Source organism: Dufourea novaeangliae, unplaced genomic scaffold, assembly GCF_001272555.1.
Source record: "Dufourea novaeangliae isolate 0120121106 unplaced genomic scaffold, ASM127255v1 scaffold125, whole genome shotgun sequence".
NCBI lineage: Eukaryota > Metazoa > Arthropoda > Insecta > Hymenoptera > Halictidae > Dufourea > Dufourea novaeangliae.
In genome coordinates this window covers 3850293-3857597 of record NW_015374020.1, presented here as the reverse complement: position 1 = coordinate 3857597, position 7305 = coordinate 3850293, and positions in this window count along the sequence as shown.

Here is a 7305-nt window from a genome sequence, read left to right as displayed (position 1 = left end):
AGAGAAGACGCGTTGGTCCCCGGTGTCGGGGCGAGAAGGTGGGGCGGCGAACAGCAGAAGAAGATGGTGGAATATAGCCGCGTAGAGGCAGCCAAGGGAATAGAGGGGGCGGGCTGGGGGGAGGGGAGACGAGGCCAGGCGAGAGCGAGATAGCTCGTAAATCTAAAGGCCGGTGTTCAGAAGGAAGGAGGCTGAATAGGTGTAAATGAAGTTGCGGCCTGTGGCCCGCCGCAAACTCGACCGGACCACCCCGCATATTTTGTCTCCCGTGCGTGCTCGGTCCCCGAGAGTTCGGGGCCCCGAACCGACTAAACGCTCGTCGCTTGCACGCGCGGTGGCCCTACCTTCCGCTGCGCGATAACAATGTCGTCTTTCTGACCGTTCCTTTTTTCCCTTTTGTCTCCTTTTCTCTCTTTTTTTCTCTCTTTTTCTCGTTCTCGACGTATGCGGTCCAGCAATCGCATCGCGAAACCTGACATGTTCGCGTCAGAAGACAATTCCAAATTATTAAATGGATAATCAGATTTCACGGTGTTGATACGATCGCCGAGGTTCGAGAGTTCGGACAGGCAGGTGGTATCGGTTCGTCTCCTCCGGAGGTCGATTCCCGAAACGAGGAAGGAAAACAGAGGAAACACCGGGAAGAACGGCTTTCGAAGGATGGATCAGCCTAATATAGGCTAACGTTCATCCTCATTAACTAACCGAATAAACCGGCGACAAAAGAGACGCAAGGTTTTACCGAATAGAAGGGCTTGTTTCGGATCATCCTCTCCGTGGAATGGTTCCTTTTCCGCTTCGAGGACGGAAAGCCTATCATCCTGTTTTCGTGATTACTCTCGCGAATGATCCTCCGAAGGCTATCAGCGTACCGATTCGAGGAGCCACGAGCCGAAACCGAGATCGGCGTGAATCAACGTGGGCGAACAAATTCCAAGCAGAACCTTTCAGTAAACGCTGCAACTTCCGTGCGTGGATGAATGCAAAATCACGAATCGTCGATGAACACGAATCGCAGGACAGTCTGGGTTCACGAAATTCATGCGAAAGGGGCGCGTGTAACTCCGTTCCGTTGGTTGGTCGGTCGGACGATTTCGGCGTGCGTGACCGTGGTACGGTCCACGACCACCCGGGACATCTACGAGAGGATTTCTGGGCGGGGTGCGAACGCGTCGGAGGACATCAAAGGACCCGCGAGAGGTAATTATTGTTTCCCGAGATGGTAGGCCAAGCGGAACCGTGAACACGGTGGCGCCTGGTGCACGATAGGCGCTGCCATTCTCACCCTCTCTATTCTCTCTCTCTCTCTCTCTCTCTCTCTCTCTCTCTCTCTCTCTCTCTCTCTCTCTCTCTCTCACCCCTTCTCTCGATTCCCTCCTGGCCCCTTTTCCTCCCCTCTGACCGTGTCAGGCCAGCTTTCTTCGGAAGAGATATCGGGCCCAGAACGAAGGGAAGAAGGACGAACCTGGTTTCCCGGGGCACTCCTCCGACCACCCTTAATTAAGAGAACGCCATTCGACTCACGAGCGATTCTCCACGGTTTCGCATTCCGACGGGAACCTACGCAAGGTCGCCGTCGTTCTGGAATCGTCTGCCTCCCTTCCCCCCCCCCCCCCCCCCTCCCGGCCCCCCCCCCCCCCCCCCCCCCCCTTTCGAAGGCTCGCCGCGAATCCTCTCCCACGAATTTCGTCTCTTCCCGTTCGAGTATTATTCCTCTCCCACCACGTCCTCGCAGACTCGAACGACGATTCCAGTGCACCTTCACGAGTGTTTTTGTCCCCTCGAGACACGACCCGCTGCTGTCCCCCCGTAGCTGATTGCTTCTCCGCCTCGGTGTCGTTACATTAAGGACGTGCAAATGCCGGCACGTAAACGGCGCAAAACTGGTAAATTGCCCTGATATTCCGGAACGAACGATTCCACCCATCCTGCGTGATTTTCTTCCGGTGATGATTTCCGCAAAAAAAACCGTGGCAAGGTGCGTACGTGATTTTTGCCCCGAGTCCCTTTCCCGCCGAGGGGTATTCGCGCACCGTTCGACGACCGATCCGACGTCGCTGTACGTCGTTCTACGGGTCAGGTTCTGGGAAAACATCCAGGCATTCGCGGATGAAGAGATTCGCCACGGAGCTCTAGCCAACGGCGAAGAAAGAACAGAATCGGTGGAAGAGAAGACGCTGGCCTTCTATCGGATTCGTTTGCTTCCAGCCATCTTGTCCACGACGTGTCTCGTCTTCGTTCGGTTCTTACCACCTCGACGCTTTCGTCGTTCTCCCTCCAACCTACCCCCATGCTATCGCCGCTCCTTACTTTGTCCTTCTTGCGTTCAACTTAATAAATACGTTACACGGAACGTGTGACTCCCCGAGCTTCCAGACCGCTTCGATGTGAAAGAAAACGCGTGCCGAGCCGCTGGCCTGGATCCTACCTGAGACCCCCGGCCGTCTCCCGAGCAACTCCGATGGAGTACCTGAAGCACAGCACCGCCACCACCGCCGCCGCCACCACCCATGGGGCTTGCACGCCGAATTATCCCTTCTGTTATGGGCAAACATTTATGTATTTATTGCCGGACAAACGGCTGGCATAATAACCTCACGGACGTGATCGATACGCGTTACTACCGCTCCTCGGGTTCCCGACGCTCTAGGAACCCTGCCGAGGGGACCAGGCAGGGGGGGGGGAAGGAGAGTGAATGCCCGGAGAACACAGAAGGAACCGAAGAGGAACAAGAAACGGCTGCGAATCTCTTGTAATCGTGGATTGCGTTCGCACCCGGTTTTCTACCTTTTGGGATACAGTTTCCAGCCGGAACGTTCGAACGAGGATAGAAAAGGGAAACGGGGGAAGGGACGGGAGAAACAACACTGGCTCGTAATTACGAGCCATGGTAATTATCTATCGGTCCATGGAGAATTGGTTTCGTTCGGTTGGGGTTTATAAAATCTTCAAAACGATTATTATTATTTATCGAATATACGGAATATGTCCCATTAGTGTACTTTAATCTATAATAATAGTAATAATAATATAAGTTTATTTTACGAGAAGACCCTTTTGTTATATGATAGAAATACATAATGTATAGGATAGAAAGATTGCCTTAAAGAACTACTTTAAAATATAGAGTATAGAGTATAGAGTATTAGTAAGAAAACGAGGGAGTAAGCATATAGATAATTAGGGCTTAAGGAAAAGGAAAAAGAGAAGAAGAGAAAAGAGAATTATGAGAAATTACGATTTATAGGATTTTAGTCAGAGAAATCAAATGTTAAAAATTCGTGTGGATCCAAACGATCTCTTTGGTGCGTAAAAATGATATTCGAGAGGATTCGAAAATTACCGTGGATGGGCATCGGCGAACATAATGTTTTCATTAGGGCCGCGATCATTATCTGGCCCAGGAGAACAAACGAGCGAATGCCAGGGGGCGCATAGCGCGCCCGTATTAAGACGAATGGCTGCCCCGGTCCGATAATTAATTACGGCTCGAAACACCCCTTTGAACAGACTCGAACTGAATTAAATATATAATTATACTTCAAAATTCCACCATATCGCGTCACATTTCCAACTCGATCTTCTCCCCAATAATGCCTCGATCTTCGTAATAATCACGAATTCCCGAAAATATAACCGTCGAGATTCGGCTTGAATCAGGATTCGACGCGCGTGCTCGAGCAATTATTCGGACTACGACGATGCGTTATAGAACAATAACGAGTCCCCGGAACCGGTCGATAAATCTCGAGGGCTCCCGTCGATCGTGTGTGCGGCGCGTCGCTTGCGAATCGCCGAGCCGAAGGAAAAAGGAAGGACGAGAAGGAGGAAAAGAAGAGCCAGATCGGCGGCGGCCGTGCGCCCGAAGAAAAAGAAATAGAGACGCGTCGACGCATTCTTCGCGTGACGGGACGCGTTAATATCGATCGGACAATCGGGCCCCGGATCTGCCAAGAAATGACGTATCGTCGAACGCAGCGGGCCTGCCGATTCGCGGAGCTGGCAGAAAAAAAATTTACGAGGCGGGGCCCCGGCGCTTCGGTGGCCACCGCGCGCCACGGTCGCGTTTGCTTCTGGCCGGGCGGCGCGAGCGAACCGATCTCGCCGGAAAGATTGCGCTTCTTGTTCGTTCGCCTCGCGCGTGCCGCGACGCGTCGTCGATCTCGTCTGTCGAACATCGACCGAACGGACGAACCCGACGAGACGCGCTCCGTGTCACACACGGAGTGGAAACAGACGTCTTCGTTTGGCTCCCGAGACAGCGCGCATGACGTCGCAACTACTGTTCGAAAGGCACGCCTTGGTTGTTCCTCGTTTCGATGGGAACACGGTCTGCGAGTTCGATAAAAATGTCCCCACGCGTACGGGAATCGATCAAAGGTTTTGTTCTCCGTCACCTGGATCCCATTTTATCCTCCGTCCGAAATACATACCCTGGCCCTCGAATCGAACGTTCTCCACGTTAATTTCGCGCGCCACGATCTTTCTGTATTGATCGATGATCCGTACTTTTTGGACCACCCCGTGTAGCCGTTCTACTTCCCCCCCCCCCCTCTTCAGGGCGGCACGGAGTTCTTCTCCGTTTCCCTCCACGACCTTTCTTGCTCCCTCGGCTCCGTACGTCGTCCGTTTCCCTACGGGCGAACCCTGGAGGGGAAAGAAAAAAAAACGTAACGAATGCTGTGGGCGCGCATTAATAAATCGGCGTGGACGAACGGGGCGTAGATCATCGTGTCGCGGGCCCACGATCCACGCGGGGATCCATGCGAGGTTTCGGTTCGGTGCAGAGGGGGAAGAGTGGGGGGGGGGGGATGGTGAGGATGAAGATCGAAGAAGGAACGGTCGGAGGGGGAGAGGGATGGACCGGGCCACTATCTCTCTCTCCTCTTCTCCTCTTAATTGCTCCGATTAATTAGCCACCACGGTTTCGCTAGAGCTAATGGCCGGTCGTACGTTTCCCCGTGGCCCCGCGGACACGCGGATATATACGTTTTAATAACGTTGCGTTAATCACGCGACACGCGAAGCGAATCGGCGAATCGCCACGCTGAAACGGGCCTCCAGGGCTTCTTGGACTTGTTTCGCCCTGTTTCGCGATCCACGACGATTGCTCGTTGACCGGTATCGTACTTTTGACCATCTGTTTTATACGTAACAAACGACAGTCCCGTTGTACGTTTCCTGTTACGACGATCAAAATTTAGTTCGCTAGATCGTGGGGGGAAAAAACGTCGATTTCACATACATCGATCCGTCGGTGCTGACCGCCTTCGTGCCCCTTACAAAACGTTGGATCACGTGGATCGTGATCACGCGGCCGATCGAGCCACCCAGGATCGATCCATTAGCGCTCCGCGGGATGCGTTCCTCCGCCGTCATCGATATCTACGATTCCCACAGTGGATCCGTCGAAAGGGTCAAAGACTTCCAAGCCTCCGTTCGTTCGGTTAGGATCGAGGTTCATTTTCTCGGGCGGGAGCAGCTCTTCTTCGCGGTCAACAGATCGATCGCAATATCTCTATCCCTCTTCTGCTCCCGTCGGTTCGAGGAACATGCTTATTTAGAAATTCATTTTGTAGGGGGCCGAAAATAAAAGGATGGTCATAAACGAAAGAAAATAATAATTTATTAAACGATACGTTTCGAACTGCTCTAATGTATGCCCATAGACGAGATATAAGAATAGACCGGCGTATGTCTCACAATTTGGCGAGTATTCGCTTCGAAACACCGCTAGAGTCGCGGCCGAACATCGGTTCCCAGAAGCTCGGCTGACGCGCAACCGTGATTCACCGCCGGTCTCGGTTCGGTCGCGCGCGTCATTTCCGCAAATCGTTCGCACGGCCCCCCCGGCCGTTTACGAGACCGAGAGTCACCTTGACGAGTCATCTTCGTTAATGGAAATAAATGAGCGTCGCCCGTTTGATCGCGACCCGTCGGGATTCGGCCAGACGACCGTAAAGACGAATCGAAGCGGCGTTCTAAACCGGCCGGAAGTTGACCGAAAGAAACCGCAAACACCGTTTTCGAACGTAACGACGTATGGACAAACCGACGCGTGACGAGTTCGTCGGCAAGACCGAGGAAAAAACGGGGAAATCGTTGCTGCGAAATCACGAAACGTGAACACAATCAGAAGTACCGCGTGGAATCCGATGAACAAATAGGTTCTTCGATTACGATTCTTCTCCGTAGCCGTGAACATACGTGTCGATCGGTCCTTTGACCACCCGTGCGCGAAGAAGAAGCCAATGACCCCTCCCCATTCGATCGTGTTCTCGATTCGAGCCGCGGATCGAAATTTACTTCCCACCATTTTTGGTTTGATCGTGGTTTGCTCGTAATCACGGCAGAGAATACCAAAGTGTTATTTCTATATGAACATATTTTCTTATAAAACATTATTTCTATGTACATAGTTATTATTATTATTAGGTTAAATACCAATGTATTGTTTATATCTATTTTATTCTTATTCTTATTATTGTTATATCTCACCCAAACCCCATTCGATGATTTGTATTAGTGTGCCGTAACGTTTTAATCACATATATTGTAAAAAAGTGTTTTCACCCGTACGAATTAAATCAAATTAAATTAAATTTCGAGGAATCAATTTATCGAGTGGTTTTAGAAGAATGGTCGACCGGGTCGGCGTTTTACCACCCGGCCGTTTACTCGCGCTCCTCTCCTGTCCGCGACGAATCGACGACCCTTGACGGTAGGTAAGAGCAAAATCACGGGGATATGGCATCTTCCCAGAGACCAAGACGTAGGTACACCTATTCTCGGGGGATAATTAGGCGAGCCTGTTGTAATTTCGGCGCGAACAAACCGCGCGAAACGACGCTCCACGGGTGGTTTCACCGGCGAGCCTCGAAACCCATGCAGAATCGCTAATAATCGACAGATCTCGCTGGTGGGTGGCCTCGAGAAAGAAGAAGAGAAAAAAAAAAAAAAGAAAACAGCTCCGATGGTTCGTGAAAATCCGACTAGGAACAGCTTGCGTCCCGAACGGACGCGTTTGGCGAGTCACGAAAATCATCGTAGAAGAAGGTGATGTTAGAGGAACGAGGAAAATAGAAACGTCCAGAGAGAGAGAGCCCGTTTTGTTGGAAGCTGGTGAGCATCGACGAATTACTTCGAAGGCGACACGGATCCATGGGGACGAATTCCGAATTAGCTATCCTCGGTGATTTTCCATCGTCGAGGGTCTTCTCGTAACGGTAAGGATACGCGTACACGTTGCTCCACCTTCGTGGCGTGCCTACAAATATTTTTTGAATTTGTCATAGCCAGGTGAGA